This window comes from Rissa tridactyla, chromosome 18, assembly GCF_028500815.1.
Source record: "Rissa tridactyla isolate bRisTri1 chromosome 18, bRisTri1.patW.cur.20221130, whole genome shotgun sequence".
Classification (NCBI taxonomy): domain Eukaryota; kingdom Metazoa; phylum Chordata; class Aves; order Charadriiformes; family Laridae; genus Rissa; species Rissa tridactyla.
Window position 1 is genome coordinate 7,631,271 of NC_071483.1, and position 16,496 is coordinate 7,647,766.

The window sequence follows — 16,496 nt, forward strand, 5'->3', positions numbered from 1 at the left end:
AATGCCCAGGCAGCGCTGTGGCCCTCCCGCCGTCAAAAAATCACCTCCTTCCAGCAAAAAAGGGCACCAAGGAAAGCTTTGTTCCCCCCTAACACATCCCCAGGATATCCCCATGTCACACTCCCAGGCTGGGCTGGTGGCTCCGTGCACCAAGGTGCAAGCCAGCGAGGACCCTGTGCCCATCCGCAGATCTCCCGTGGCTGCGGAGCAGCTTCCCCCAGCCCTGCAGGACAGCCTGACCAGGCCTCCTCTCCTTCCTGGGGAGCAGCCAGGGGCTTAGGGGTCGGTGGAGGCTGAAGAAGCCCTGGGCTGCTCTCCTGATTCTTGGGCACATTCCTGCGAAGGCGCTGGAGTCATGCTGGGCCCCTGGAGAAGAAGGGGTCCTGTTTTCATGACCTTCTCCACATCTTGTGAAGATCTGCTCTTCCAAGGGAGTGGCTTCCATGGTTTGGGGGTTCACTTGGCCTCATCTTTCATTCACGCTGGGCGGACTCAGCCGAGCACTCAGCTGGGGGGTGAGGCAGCACTGGGGCAGTGCCAGCCCACAGCAGGTACAGGAGGAAACGATCCCATGTCACCTCCGCAGCAGTGACGGCTGCGGCGGCCAGGCGAGACAGCCCGGCACAGCCGCAGCACCCCTCATCAGAGGCAAACACAGAGTGGATGTGCACAGCCCCACGCGGAGGGGTGCAGGAGGCAGGGAGAACAGGCACAGAAGGGGGAAGGGATGATTTATTGACCCTGCAGAGCCTTTCGCCTCCACCTGCCCCTCCCAGTGCCCACCAGTCCCTGTGCCTGGGCTGGACCGGCAGGAGCGGGGAGCACAGCCATCCGCAGCCGAGACCCGCCCGGCAGGGGCCAGGCATGCTGGAGGCTGATGTGCATCATTGTCACCTCCCATCCCCAAACCTCCCACGGGCGCCGACAGCCACAAGCCTGGGGGACGTCCCAGCGCCCTGCTCCCTGGGACAGCCCCACTTCCCGCTGGCAGCAGGGATAACACTCTTGCCTTCATCCAAATAAGATACCGTGTGAAGTGCACCCAAAGTGGAGGAACTGGGCCCCAAAAGTTTTGCCACTTGACAGCCCAGGGAAAGGGCTACACGTTCCCTGGCGCACACGTGCTCAGGCGCTTGCGTGTCTCCTCCCTGCTTTCCACAGCTGTTTCTTTGCAGACCTGCAGCAGGGCTCTGCGCAGGAACCCTCCTCTGCCCAGCACCGACAGCAGGCAGGTCCCGGCCTCCACGTCATCCCAGGAAGCTGCTCACTGCCCCTACCTGGTGCTCGGGCAGAGACTGGCACATTACACATCTCCCAGACCCGGCCTGGCCCCTGGGATGCAGGATCCCTGGGATCCATTCGCCTTTGACTCCGCTCCAGCCCAAGGATGTTTGTCCCACCTGTATCTCTTTCATCCCACACTGTCTGCAGTCAGGTACATCCTGCACCCAGACCTGGCAGCGCTCAGCTGTGGGCCAAAAATGTGGGCCCCTGTGGGCCAAAAATGGACTCAGAGCAATGGGATGGAGAATCCAGCCCTCCCAGCATCTACCCTTCTGGGACACGTGGGGTGTGGGGCAGAGGCAGGTCAGCCCCTTGGTAAGGAGCAGCTGTGTCCTGCCAGCACTGCAGCTCCATTGGCACAGGCACCGGGACAGGGCAGGCGATGCCACGCGAGAGCCAAGCACAGTCCCCGGGATCCCTCCGGCTCTCACTGCTGGCCCGGGGCCACTGGTGGGGAGCTGCCTGTGGGCTGGAGATGGGGACACCAGCCAGTGCTTGGAGCTGCCCCAGAGCATCCCCAGCAAAGAAGTTTTCCGTCAGGTTGCGATGGAATTTCCCGTGTTCCAGTTTGTGCCCGTTGCCCCTTGTCCTGTCGCTGGGCACCACTGAGAAGAGCCTGGCCCCATCCTCCTGACACCCACCCTTTAGCTCTTGCTGAGCATTGATGAGATCCCCTCTCAGCCTGCTCTTCTCCAGCTGAACAGCCCCAGGGCTCTCGGCCTTTCCTCAGCACAGAGATGCTCCAGGCCCCTCAGCATCTCCGCAGCCCTCCGTATCTCCATGTGTTTCCTGCAAAGGACAAAACCACTCACAGAGTGACAGAGCAGCTGAGGCTGGAAGGAACCTTTGGAGATGGTCTGCTCCAAGCCCTGCTCAGAGCATCCGTACGTGTGTGTGTCACCAAGAGCACGCCTGTGCACGCGTGTCTACCCACGGTGCGTGCGTGTGTGTCCCTGTGTCTCTCCCCCTGCAGCCCTGCCTGGGATTACAGCTCTCTGCTCAACGCAGGCAGAGGAGCTCTGTAATTTCAAAGAGCTGCTTCTCCAGACATCAGTGCTGCCTTTGAAAGCACATGAAAGGAGGCAGCTCGTGAGCAACCAAAGCCTAGCTCAGGGAGACAAACGTCCTTCTACGCACCCCCAGCCTCTTCCTGCGACGCGTGTGATTTTCCCCGCTCTCCTGGGCGCCGGGGTTTGAAAGGCTGCCATTGTACCGGGGGCTGCGAGCGTTTGAGAGGATTAGCACGCCCGGGAAGGGGCCTGCCTTGTGTCAGGGAGCTGCTGGGGACACGTGCCGCACACCCTGCGCCGCAGGGACAGCAGCCGTGCCCCACGCCGGCCCCGAGGGCCTCGTCTGCAGGGACATGGGGAGGAGAAGCAGCAGAGTCTCGTCCCCCCGGCACTGCCCCACACCTCCTGCCCGCGTCCTGGCCCTTCGCAGCCCCGGTTCCCGCTGAGGTGGGTGAGGGCAGGGCTGTGCCCCGTCCCTCCGCCGTGCCAGGCTGGCACTGAGGCAGACCTGGGCCACCCCCTGGCAGGACAATCGAGCCCTGAGACTTATGGGGGGCTGTGCCAAGTCTCCTCCCTGAGGGTCTGATGCACCCGCTGGACCCTACCTCTCTGCTTTGGCAACCTGCTTCGGCTGCACTGAGCCCACACCAGAACTGTGCCACAGTGCAACCTTCTTCTGCTCCCCAGCACAGCACCTGAGCACAGTTCTCCTTCCCAAACCTCCAGCAGATGAGGGTTGTTGGGGGGGTTCAGCCTGGAGAAGAGAAGGCTCCGGGGAGACCTTAGGGCCCCTTCCAGTCCCTAAAGGGGGCCTACAGGAAAGCTGGGGAGGGGCTGTTTGCAAGGGCATGGAGCGACAGGACGAGGGGCAATGGTTTAAACTAGAGCAGGGCAGGTTTAGATCAGCCATGAGGAAGAAGTTCTTTCCACTGAGGGTGGTGAGACACTGGCCCAGGTTGCCCAGAGAGGGGGTGGAGGCCCCATCCCTGGAGACATTCAAGGCCAGGCTGGATGAGGCTCTGAGCAACCTGATCTAGTTACAGATGTCCCTGCTGACTGCAGGGGGTTGGACTAGGTGGCCTTTAGAGGTCCCTTCCGACCCAACACACTCTATGATTCTATGAGGCCATGCTCACAGAGACTGCACAGGCCTCTCCCCGCCCACAGCATCCCCCCACCCCTGCAAACTCCCAGCCATCCACCCGCTCCTGCTCTGACCTTGGCTAACCTCCTCTGCAGCCTCCCAGCACCAGGAATCACATCCTGGACCAGAGGGAAGCTCCTGACAGTGTTTTAACCACAACCAAAACCGTTCTGCAGGATTTTTGGGGTTTGGGAAATTGCTGCTCAGCTTTTGTCCTGGTGTAACTTGGTGGTCCCGACTCGTCTCAAAAAGCCTCTTGTTCTTTCATCACTTCTCCCTTCACACAGGAGAATAATATTTTCACTCACATGCTGAAATTAGATCCTGATGTTTCTGCCAGCAAGGCTTTTCAATAACTTGCTTATGTTCCTGGATGTAATTGCCTGGCAGACTCCCGGCCCCTGTGCATTCGGGGGTGAGAGGGTGCGTGAAAGGAGACCCATTAATCTCCTGCAGCAGACCTGAGCCCATTTTGGCCGTGTTGCCAGAGCCCAGGCGAGTGAAGGGCAGAGAAGATCAGTGGGCGAGCACGGAGACGGGATGTGCCCCTGTCTGGCACCATGAGGGTGGGTGAGCTCCGGAGGAGGCAGGACCCTCGCGTGCGGCTCCCTAATGCACATCAGCAGGTTGGTGCAGAGCCCAGACCCCTCCCCAGCAGCACGTGGGGGATCTGAGCTGCGTCCCAACCTGGAGGGCTCTGGCAGCGGACGAGGGGTGCCAGCGAGTGGGGACAACAGCACCCCTGCCTCGGTGACATCCTGCTAGATGCAGCAGCAGAGGAGGACCCCCGAGGTGCTGCCGTGCCAGGGATGGGATTTAATTTCTGGGGCTCCCCAGACTCACAGCTTTCCTGCTCCCCAGCGGCTGGCCAGGCAGGCACCGGGAAGTCCTGATGGTCCCAGCTGCTGAGCATCCTTCCAGGTTGCCGCAGCGTTGGACCGAGGAGCCCAGGGGAGTGGGCCAGCCCAGGGATGCCGACAGCCTGCCAAGCGGGCAGTGAGGAGCAGATGATTCCTGCCAGCCTGGTGGTCCATCTGGAGAGCTGCGGAGCAATTTGGCAGTCCCCACTCTGCAGCAACCCGTGTGGCAAGCTGCTGAGGACTCAGCAAGCCTGGAAGCCATGGATGCCCATCTGCCGGCCTGGCAGCTCTGGGCATGGAGGAGCCCTGGCTCCCAGCGCCATCGGGGTGGAGCTGGGAGACAGGCAGAGCATCTCCCAGGTCGCTGCCAGGAGTTCCAACATGCTTGGCAGGGGCTGGAGAGCCCAAAACTCTGTCTGAGCCACTCTCCTATTTCAGGAAATCAACCCTGTGAGGAAGTTCCCTTGCCCATCAGGAAATCACAACGCTCCAGCCTGCAATTGCAAAGTTATCCTCGAACCACACCTCAGCAAGGCCTCTGCAGCTCTGCTCCGTACCAGCCGGGGCATCTTGTGGGCTCATGGCCGTACACCGTCTCCTGAGGGTTGTATCCCAGGCGCCCAGCCTTCCAGCAGCATCTCTGGAGGAGACGGCTGCACCGGCGGCTCTGCCTACGCCTTCCCACTCCCTCCCCAGCCACCAGTCGCCCTTGCTGCCTGCCTGGCCCTGGTGCTCAAGACCACCGCTCCCCACGATTTCCCATTTCAGAGCTCAGTGCCCCATCCAAACTGTGAGATAAGCGTCAGGGCTGGGTGCTGGAGCCGCCGGGCACAGCGAGCTCCCCATCAGCGCAGTCTCGGTGAGGACCGCGTCACTGCTGAACTCCAGCATCTCCCTGTGGGCTCTTCCAGCTGTAGAGATGAATTTTTTGAAGGCACAAGAAGTTGTTTATAAACAATGGAGAAATGATATCTGCCTCCTCATAGCTTCAGAAGTATCGTGGTAATTTTCCTTTGGTTTTTCCAAAACAGCTCATCCTCTGGCACAGGCACTATGTGGGAATCTCAGCTGGATGTTTCAGACAATTATGAACATCTGAAAAAAATGGATGTAAGTGGTCTCTGGCATTAACTGCAGCAGTTTCTTAAACTACTGATGGTTTATTAATAAGCATGAGGAAGGTAAGAGCTCAGCACAGATCCTGCAGGCTTCCCGCACACAATGAAGTGGAGCCGGAGTGTGCTCCTCAGGAGCACAGGAGCCGGCTCGGGGCTGGCAAGGTGCGGCATTACCCCTGAGCAGTCCCTGCACAGACAAGGACGCAGCCCTGCGCCGGCAGGTCGGACACTGCTGCTGCCATCACTGACTTCTGAAACCTCCTCCCAGCATGAGGCACTCGCAGACAGCCCCCTGCCCGGCAGGTCGTTCCTAACCTGGGTTCTGCTGCTCTTGTTCAGAGGAGGCTTTCAGTGACTTCAGAGGAGGTTTGCAGAACCGGAGCTGCTAACTTCTGGCTTGAGCCCTCCCCATCACCATGAGACCCAGCTGCCCTGGACAGTTTGCATCCCCAGCCTCGGCACAAAACCTCCATCCATGGGGCAGAGCATCCCAGGGCACCGGACAGGAGACCTGTGCGCCCTGGGGAGAGCTGGGGTCCACTCGTCTGAATTCCCCTTGAGCATCTGCCGGGGATGTCAGCCTGCTCCCTGTCCCTCTGCCCCAGAGACGACAACGCTCAGCCCGGGCACTGCAGCGGGACCGGGAGGTGAAGCCTCCTCAGACCTTGGGGCCAGGCGCAATAAAGGGCAAATTGCGGCACACAAGAAAGGACAAAGCTGGCATGGCGGTTAGTCCTTCTTCTGCTTGGTTTCGAAAGAACACACATTGCAAGCTTTTTTTTTTTTTTTTTTAATCAGCTCTTGGAAACTGTGTCTCGTTCTACCTCCAACAGCCTGAATTCCTGCCTGCGTTTCTTGTGGTTTCAGCTGGCTGTAAAAATGCCCGTACTGGGGAGAAGAAAGACTGTTTGGTCCTCTCGCATGAACCACACTTTCCAACAACAGTTGCTAATAATTCATGCCACCATCAACCGTGTGTAATTTGGAGGTGTTTCACTTTGTGGGGTCTCCCACAGCCAGCCGGGGCAGCAGGAGCTCAGCGCTCCCCTTGGAAAGGCTCTGGCAGGATTTATTGCCTTCTAGAAAGGGGCAGTAGGTGGATGCTCTCTATTATTGGGGGCTGTATTTCTCTTCTGCAGCGACCTGCAGCTTTCACCCCCTCCAGCAGGTTGCTGCTGCCATCCCTTGCTGGAGCCTCACGGGGCAGCAGGAGCTCGGCTCGGGCTGGGGGAGCTCCGGCCGCAGCCCCTGCAGCCCGGTGTGTGCCAGGAGACCTGGTGGCCACAGGACCAAACCCTCCCTGGGGCGTCAGTGTCCTCCTCCTCCTGCCCCTTGGAGGGCAGAAGCCCAGCAAACGGGACGGGGCTGCAGTCCAGGCGCAGGCGTCGGGGAGAGCTGCAGCAGCACAGCCCAGCCCTGGACCCCTTCTCTGACTTGCCAGTGGGGATTCCACTAAACGAATCATCCGTATTAGAAATGACACTGTCCATGTCACATCTTTTGCTATTAGAGGGCTAAAACAGTTGATACTCAGCCTTTCTTGAGTCAAAAAGTAGCAACTGAAGGCTTTGCAATTGGATTTTACACTCAGGAGCATCGGGGGTGTCCGTTCTGGATGTTCCCAACTGGCCTTTGTGCAACAGAATGTGCAAATCAAGAAGAAAATGACGGGACTGAGTAGAGCCTGGACTGGATAGAGAGAGTCTGGTCACTTGGTGTGACTGATGAGAAGCACAGCACGCAGCTCCCCAAATCCTTGTGCTGCCTCAGTTTCCCCTTCTTGGGCGTTGAAAATTGTCCAGCACCAAAGACTCAAACAAACTACTTTATTTCCAAAAAAAGCATCCCCATCTCTGAACACTTCCAAACCATCTCCTTTCCTTTTTCCCTCGGTAGTTCTTTAATAAGGCCAGGTTCCAGGCCCTTCAAAAATCAGCCTCAGCTTAACCCACATCTCGTGGCCAGCCCGGACCTTTTTCCAGGCTGTTGCACCTGATGACGGGTGCACTCCAGGGTCTTTGTAAGAAAAGACAGGAGGTAGCTGGGAGCCGAACGGTCAGGAACCGGGTCCTTGGGACGGGAAATCTGCTGAAGGCAGCACCACACCTTCCCACCTCCAGAGCATCGTGGTCCCCAACCCACGGAGAGCCCTTTCCTTGCTGGCAGCAGCGACAGCACGAGGGGTTACCGCTGCACGGGTCGGTACGTCCAGCATGGAAGGAGTGCAGGCAACAAGGAGCTGAAGTGGCTAAAATGAAGCTAAAGGAAAACACATCTTTCAGGAAAGTCAACAAGCACGTGAAAAGGCTGGAGTGCAGCTTGAAAAACACAGGAAAAGAGCAGTTTTCTTTTTTTTTTCCCCCACCAAGATTGAGAGAAACTGTCTTCTGAAGTGCCGCTGTAAGCGCCAGCCTCCCCTTCAGGTGAAGGGCCCTGCGCACCGCATCGCCCCGCGCCGAGCCCAGGGCAGGTGACACGGCGCGGGGCTCTGCCCCGGCACACGCCGCCCCAGAGCAGCCCCGGGTCTCAGGGGGACGGGAGAAATCTGCCGCTGACATCACCGCTGTCATGAGCTCGCTGCAACGCCCGCTGGCTCTCCCTAACGCCGGGGAGCTGGAGCCTCACGCTAACGCACTCCAGCAGTGATTCAGAGCGGCGAGGGAGCCTTTCCATTACCTAACGAACGGAGCCGGGCCCGAAAGCAAAGGAACAGCCTGAGCCCAGGCAAAGCACCAAGAAACAGAGGGACTGGCGTCCCCCCACGGCAGCACGGCCCGCACCTCCGTCCTGCTCCCTCCTGGCCAGGCACCCACGCCACTGGCTCTGCGGCACAGCGGGAACTGGGCACTGAAACTTTTAAAGGCAGGGAAGAAATTAATCTGAGGTGGTTAAGTTTTAAAGCTCCTGGCCCTGCAGAGTCAGTGTTGGACCGGGTTTTAGCACACTGGCTGGGGTTGGTCCCAGCTGGGCGTCTTAAAGCATCCTCTGGGATGGAGGAGCTGGAGGTTGGGATGGCAGCGATGGTCACAAGAGCTTTGCTGCTTTTACCGGAGCTTCAAAATTGTCACTCTCTCTGCTTGGGCTGAAAAAATGCCCCCAACTCCAACAGTGCTTCATCTCAGTCCTGCTCCAAGAAGCAAAGACCTCTCTGGTTTCCCACGGCCCTGGGCACCAGGTGAGCCCGAGAAGGAGCTGCCTCGGCCCCTACCTTATAACCTGGCACGGACGAGCAGAGGTTGATAAACCTCCCCCCACCCCAACGCAGCAGCACGAGCAGAGTTATCTGGTTTCCCAAGGGAGGCTCGTGGACGACCACAGCACCCTAAAGCCTCTCCTGGCTTCTGGGTGTCTACACATAGCCCCAGCTGCTCCCACCACTGCCCAGGCACCACAGGAGCCTGTCTGCAAGGGCTTGGCCGGGCAGCATCACCCATCACAGGGCCACATCCCCGGGTGCCACCATGAGGAGACCCACTGGGAGACCCCAAAGGGATGCTGTCCCCACCGTGCAGCCCAACACGGGTCACCCACATGCTGGTAGAGGGCACGTGGAGAGGTCTGTGTGCATGAGCTCTGCTGTCCCAAACACGGGGAAGGCTGGGGATGGGGATGAATTAATGCTGGAAGTGGATTTGGTTAAACTCCTTTTCCTCCGAGGATGGCTTCCCCCCAGGGACGCAGCTGGGCAGCCACAGCCCATGCTGACGGGCAAAGGGACGATGGCAGAAAGCAAAACGACCCCCCCTCCTCCCGCGGCAGCTTCCACTCCACACTTGCGAGACCTGGACTTGCTAAAAGCTCCTCAAGCTGCCAGGCTTCGGGGCAGGTTTGCCAAGATTTTACCATCCTCAGATCAAAGCCAGTGCCCTGCAGCATCCCCGCCTTTCCCGACCTGCCTTGTTCCGTGTCACAGGGGCAACACGGCTCCCACGGCAGCGCTGCACAACTCCGCTGCATCGCCTCTGGGTGGGGGTGCAACGCCTTTGAGCATCAAGCCTTGGACCATCTCGTAAGACCCCGGAGAGCTGGGCACAAGCTGGGTCCCGGCCAACCACGTGGGCATGCAGGAGCAGCGTTCGCTTCCCGACTGAACATCTGTCTCACATCCCCTCAGTCCTCACAGTCTGTTTTTCACAGCTTCACCAACTCACTTCCTTCTCCGGGACCAAGAGGAACGTCAAGTCCAGGCCTTTGAAGATTGCTTTAGCTGGAAGGGGAAAATAGCAATTTTTTTTAAAACTTTGACATCGTTAATTCCATCAGTTTCAAAAAATAAGAATGTCCTACCCTACGTTTCATACGGGGTTTTTCTTTACTAAGCACTTTCTTCCTGCTTTTCTCCAGCCTCCTCCAACACTCTACACTGGAAAGGACGAAAGCAAGACCCCAAAACTGTCTTTCCTTCATTTCCAATCGAAATGGAAATGTAAAAAATAAGCTTCTCCAAGCTTTTTTTTCTCATTTAACAAAAGGCAGTGTTGCAAGGGAAACATAACTCTGAGCAGCTGTGCTTCCAGGCTGCTCGGCACCACCGGCATGTCTCCTACCTACGAAAGCAGATGGAGAACCATAGTACCTGTGAGGCTTTCATCTCCTATCTGTTTTTCCCTCTCTTTCTCATGAGCATCATGTGTTTCTTTCATCTTTCAGACTCATAAGTCCCATTGGAGTTGTCCCATGCATTGCTGTATTTTGGCTCGTCCTCTTCAGCCATTTTTCCCGTATGCCATCAGTATCCCGGTATGAACTTACACATCTGCAGATCACTTTTGCTGCTATTATTTTTATGGGCTTGATGCTTCTCACTTGATAAAATTCCCCCAGGTTTTTTCCTCCTCAGTGCTCAGGCACACTCTTGTATCTCTTCCCATGCTTAAATTGCCGCAGCCGCTTACAGACACAGTCTTTCGGAAACTGTTTGATCTCTGCGCCCCCCCCGGAGCCCGTCTCGCACTGCCTTTGCCAAGCGGACACGTCACGCTTTTCAGGATCACCGGTGGGAAATCACTACCGGCTGCGCTCGACGGTGCCATGAACAGCCACGAGCTGAGCTCAGCACTATTTTGCCCCTAAGGGGGCTGAGAGCTCTTAAAAAAGGAGTGATTTTGTCATTGTTGACCATTGCACGAGCACTACTACAGCGTCGTCTCCATCACACGATTTGGGTCAAGAAGGGACCAACCCTTCCCTGAGCTGCCAAGGGCCAGTTGGGGCTTTTGCTTCCTCCACATCAGGAGCCCTCCTCACCTCCTCCTCATCTGCCTTATTTTACTTAATTATTGGAAAACAGGACCAGGAGCTCAAGACGCTGGCGATGCGCATCCTCTTGCCTCCCAGAGGCCACCAGAGGCTCCGAGGGTCCACGTTCAGCGTCCTGTGGATCTCCTGCCTCTTGCACGGTTGGTGACACTGGTAACAAGCAGTGAAACTAGTAGGAGGTATTTTTGAGCCGTATTTTGTTCTCTGCAAATTGTTAATAAAGAAAACTCTGCAGCACCATGCCAGGAAATCTTTTCATATCTTATTTCCAGAATACTCTAATATCGGTTTATATCTGCAATCCAATTAATGTTCTGGGAGAGGCAAACGAGCATCCCCAGGTCCCTCCGTTCCCAGCAAAGCAAGTTCCCATGAAGGGGGAAAGTCTCGCGCTGCCTTTCTCAATGGCACAGAGTGGATCAAGGCAGGACCCCAAACACACGGAGTTCCCCTAAATAACCAGGGGGAGAGTTTGGATATGCCTTGCAACACTCTTTGTATCATAGAACAAATTGTTAACTCCTCCTGGAACTGGTAGTGGGGTGCAGCGTGACACTTCACCCGTAAATCTGCCTGCTGTTAGGTGCATCGTGTATGGGCTCAATAGATTTTAAAATATGAATCAAATCAGACGTCACTCAGTTGTGCAGGTGGCCATTGGATTTTGCGCTTGCAGAAGCAGCAGGATGCTGCAGTTAAAGACCTTAACGAGGGAGCTGGTCTTAAAAGCCTTCTTCTCCCGTTTTGGTTGGCCGACACTTGTCAGCACCAGGGAACTCCTATCCTTCAGCATTTCGGAAACAACCAGCCTGGTAAGGAGTGCCCGGAGAAAAGAAGGAGCCTAATACCAGTCTTATGGACCATTTCCCCCACTGGTGTCCCCATTCTCCCCAGTCTGCAGGCAAAGCAACACAGCTGGAGCTGGGAGAACAAATGAAAGCCACCACAGCAGGATGCTGCGTTGCCTTGGAGGGGGGACACGTCCATTCCAGGACCCTGCAGAGCTTCATGAGAGCAGGACCCAGCTCCTCCACCATGGCCACGGCCCAGGAGGTGCTGGGAACAGCCCATGCGAGACCTGTGGGCTGCAGCGTTACAGCTCCCGGGCAGAGCAAGCAACACATCGACCTGCTGGAGAAGTGTCACCACTCCTGCGTGACACTGGCTGGCGAGGGCAAAGCAGCTCATCCCCGCTTCACATTTCCCAGATGCTGGTGGGATTCCCAGGTATGGCCACATCCAACGCCGCATCCGACACTGCCTGTGAGCCCCGAGTGAGACGGGCTGGCTGGGGCCATCATTCACGCACACAGTGCTGGAGCATCCCACTGCAAGCCTGGACGAGGGAACAAACCCCCAAATCTGTCCACAAATCCCCAGAAGTGCCCCAAACGATCCTGATTGAGTGCTCCATGAAGATGCCTGGAGACATCTGGGACATCCTTCTCCACTCCTCCGTCAGCACTAGGTTGGCTCCCCAAAACCCACCTTGAGGCCTCTCCCAGGAACTCCACAGATTGGTTTAGGCACCAGTTTTAAAATCAGCTGTTTAATTACCGCGATGGCTCCAAGCTAAGAGTGCAAGGCAGTGCACAGTGCTGCAGGGCAGTGCATAGCAGGAGCAGCGTGTGGCGCTGCAGGGTGGTGCGTGATGAGGATGGCACACGGTGCAGCGCAGCACAGCAGCGGGGTGCCTGGTGAAGCAGGTGCTGCACAGCACAAGTGGCGCGCAGGGCCGCGGGTAGAACACAGCGCAGGCAGTGCAGGGCACAGGCAGCCCTGGCACTGCAGCCAGTGCCCAGTGCTGCAGGCAGGGAGGTGCAGGCAGGGGAGATACAGGCAGCACTCGGTGCTGCAGGCAGGGAGGCGCAGGCAGGGAGGTGCAGGCAGGGCAGGTACAGGCAGCACTCGGTGCTGCAGGCAGGGAGGCGCAGGCAGGGAGGTGCAGGCAGCAGTCAGTGCTGCAGCCAGAGAGGTGCGGACAGGGCAGGTACAGGCAGCACTCGGTGCTGCAGGCAGGGAGGTGCAGGCAGGGAGGTGCAGGCAGCAGTCAGTGCTGCAGGCAGGGAGGAGCAGGCAGGGAGGTGCAGGCAGCAGTCAGTGCTGCAGCCAGAGAGGTGCAGGCAGGGCAGGTACAGGCAGCACTCGGTGCTGCAGGCAGGGAGGTGCAGGCAGGGAGGTGCAGGCAGCAGTCAGTGCTGCAGCCAGAGAGGTGCAGGCAGGGCAGGTACAGGCAGCACTCGGTGCTGCAGGCAGGGAGGCGCAGGCAGGGAGGTGCAGGCAGCAGTCAGTGCTGCAGCCAGAGAGGTGCAGGCAGGGCAGGTACAGGCAGCACTCGGTGCTGCAGGCAGGGAGGCGCAGGCAGGGAGGTGCAGGCAGCAGTCAGTGCTGCAGCCAGAGAGGCGCAGGCAGGGCAGGTACAGGCAGCACTCGGTGCTGCAGGCAGGGAGGCGCAGGCAGGGAGGTGCAGGCAGCAGTCAGTGCTGCAGCCAGAGAGGTGCAGGCAGGGCAGGTACAGGCAGCACTCGGTGCTGCAGGCAGGGAGGCGCAGGCAGGGAGGTGCAGGCAGCAGTCAGTGCTGCAGGCAGGGAGGAGCAGGCAGGGAGGTGCAGGCAGCTCCCGGTGCAGGGCGCCCCCTGCCGTCCGTGCCTGGCGCCGCGGGGCGCTGCAGTGGGGGGTGCGGGGTGTGCGGGCAGGGTCCCTCCCGGCGGCGTGAGCCCGGCGGGGCAGCGGGAGGTCTCGTCTCGCCTCTGCTGCGCCTCGCCGCCCCCCCCGGGCTCGCTCCTGCCCCCCTGCTGCCCTCGGCCCCCTGAGCCGCGGGGTTTCGCCCCGTTTCATACAATCACAGGATGGTTTGGGTGGGAAGGGACATTTAAAGGCCACCCAGTCCCGCCCCCTGCCATGAGCAGGGACATCTTCAACCAAATCAGGTTGCTCAGAGCTTTGTCCAACCTGCCCTGGAATGTTTCCAGGGATGGGGCATCTTCCACCTCTCCGGGCAACCTGGGCCGGCGGCTCACCCTCACAGCATAAAAAATTTCTTTGTTATCAAGTCTAAATCTCCCCTCTTTCAGTTTAAAGCCATTACCCCTCGTCCTGTCTCAACAGGCACTGCTAAAATTTTGGCCCCGTCTCTCTTATAACCCCACTTTGGGTACTGGAAGGGGCTGGAAGGTCTCCCCGGAGCCTTCTCTTCTCCAGGCTGAACCCCCCCAGCTCTCTCAGCCTGTCCCCACAGCAGAGGGGCTCCAGCCCTCCCAGCATCTCCGGGGCCTCCTCCAGCCCTGCTCCAACAGCTCCGTGTCCTTCTGCTGTTGGTGCCCCAGCGCTGGAGGCAGCACTGCAGGGGGGTCTCACAGTGCGGGGCAGAGGGGCAGAATCCCCCCCTCGCCCTGCTGCCCACGCTGCTGGGGATGCAGCCCGGAGTGCGGAGCCAAGGATATTCCGAGCTGTTGCACTGGCAGCACTGTGCCCCAAGACCCCGGCGCAGACCCTGGCGATCCTCGAGCTCAGGATGAGCACAGGGGACTAAAACCCTGAAGCCGGGGTGTAGGTGATAGGAAACAACCGCCTTCACGGGCAGGTTGCGATCATCCGGTGCGTAGTTTGTGCAGATGCAAATCCTGCAGAAACCCTGGAAAATAAAAAATAAACCCTCATGTGCATCTCCTAAGCATGCTGGCAGGGGTTGGAAGCAACGTCCTGAGGAGAGCTGAGACGTTATGTAGGAAAAGTACTTTTGAAAGCAAAGACAGCTCCATTTCCATATTGAACAGCCTGATTTCCAAGTTCATGTCCTAAAATATCCCTGTCAGGCCTTCACCAGCAGGATTGCACAGGAACTGCTCCCCCTTTCTTTAACGCAATCTCTGTATTCTTGTATGTATCGATGGGCAATAAATAAGCAAGGGACATATCTGCAGGAAACCAAAGTGATGCCCTGGAAAATGCTCTTCCCAGCCCAACCCCGGGGGCTCACCGCACCCCCAGCACCCGCCTGCGCTGAGAGCTGCGTCCCCGCAGAGCCCAGCCGCCCGTCGATAATCAGAGTGAACAACTTGCACAAATTAATTCGCCAAAATGATTTTTCCAACGGCTTTGAGCTGAGCACGTGTTCAAGGATCTGCTGCAAGTGGTGACGAGAAAAAGGCAAATGCGGGTTAGAAATGGTTGCCAACTATCGATCCAGCGAGCGGGCGAGCTCGGGGGGGAGCATTGCCTGCGGCAGCGCGGTGAGAGGCTGTGCAGCACCGCGGTTGATGCTGCAGGAGCAAGGAGCTTGCAGGGAGGGCTTCCCCAAAGCAGGGGGACTCAGCTGCTGCCAGCCCCGTGGGAAGGACTGAGGACGCCTTCCCACCATCCCCACTTACAGGATTTACGCCCACTGGGCCATGGCACTGCGGCAGCAGCACATGGGGCGAGCGAAAACGGCTGAGATCTGCCGACCTGGGAGAGACTCTTCTCATGCAAACAGTAAATTGCTTTATTTAATTCAGGGGAAGAAGAGATGAATGGGCTGAGCAGCTATTTCTGTCCACGGAGAGACTGCAAAAATTAAAAGCAAAAGTAGCCATTAGAGACCACTTAGAATCGGTGAATCACAGAATGGTATGGGTTGGAAGGGACCTTAAAGCAGACCCAGTGCCACCCCCTGCCCTGGGCAGGGACACCTCCCACCAGCCCAGGTTGCTCCAAGCCCCGTCCAACCTGGCCTTGAACCCCTCCAGGGATGGGGCAGCCACAGCTTCTCTGGGCAACCCGGGCCAGGGGCTCACCACCCTCACAGCAAAGAATTTCTTCCTGAGATCTCATCTAAATCTCCCCTCTTCCAGTTTAAAAATGTTACCCCTTGTCCTATCATTACACTCCCTGCTCCAGAGTCCCTCCCCAGCTTTCCTGGAGCCCCTTTAGGGACTGGAAGGGGCTGGAAGGTCTCCCCGGAGCCTTCTCTTCTCCCGGCTGAACCCCCCCAGCTCTCTCAGCCTGTCCCACAGCAGCGGGGCTCCAGCCCTCTACTTACTGCAACTTTTATCTTTCATAGATCATAGTCTCACATGAACACTCTCTATTGAGCCCAAAGACTGTGGTGAGGCTAAGTATTTCAATCTTGTAAGACCCGGCAGCCAGCAGAAAGGGACCACCAGGGCCACTGGATCGGGTGGGATCTACCATGATGCCCTCCAGGTGAACGTGACAAACCACATGCTCCGAGTGAAATGGAAATCCCCAGGTCTCTGTTAGCCTGAGGAGCACACTCTTCCCAGGGTTTGTGCTTGATTAATAAACTAAAAGATTAAGTCAGGGCCAGCAGAGATTCTCCATTGTAGGTGAAAGCAGGGTCCACCATGGTCCACCTCCAGGTGGTACTGGCCTGCAGAAATTTGGAGAAAGGAAAGCCCAGAAAGGCATGACAACTCCTTCTGCAGCTAAAAAGAGAAGCACAGAGCCTGATATTTAAATATAATAAAAAATGTGACTCAGAGCACTGCCCACAGGGAGCCACCTGGTTTGCCTGGCCCTGCTGAGGCTACCCCAGGCACTGGCCGCTCTTCCCACCCTGCTTCACCCCCGCTTCCATCTCCAGCCCCTCCATCTCACTACACCCTCCAGCTGCTGCCCTGCCGGAGGGGCACACCACGGCCAAGATCTTTCATCTTTCTGTGCCGCGCGTGAAGAGCTCCTTGACCTCAAGTCAGAAGGATGTTTTCCAGCCTTCAGAAGACTTTTGCAATTTTTCTTCCAACCCTCTTTTGTGCTCCTGCAGGCTTCATTGGAGGCTGACAGCAGAGCTGCCACCGTGTGCCTCTAATAGATTTTCCAA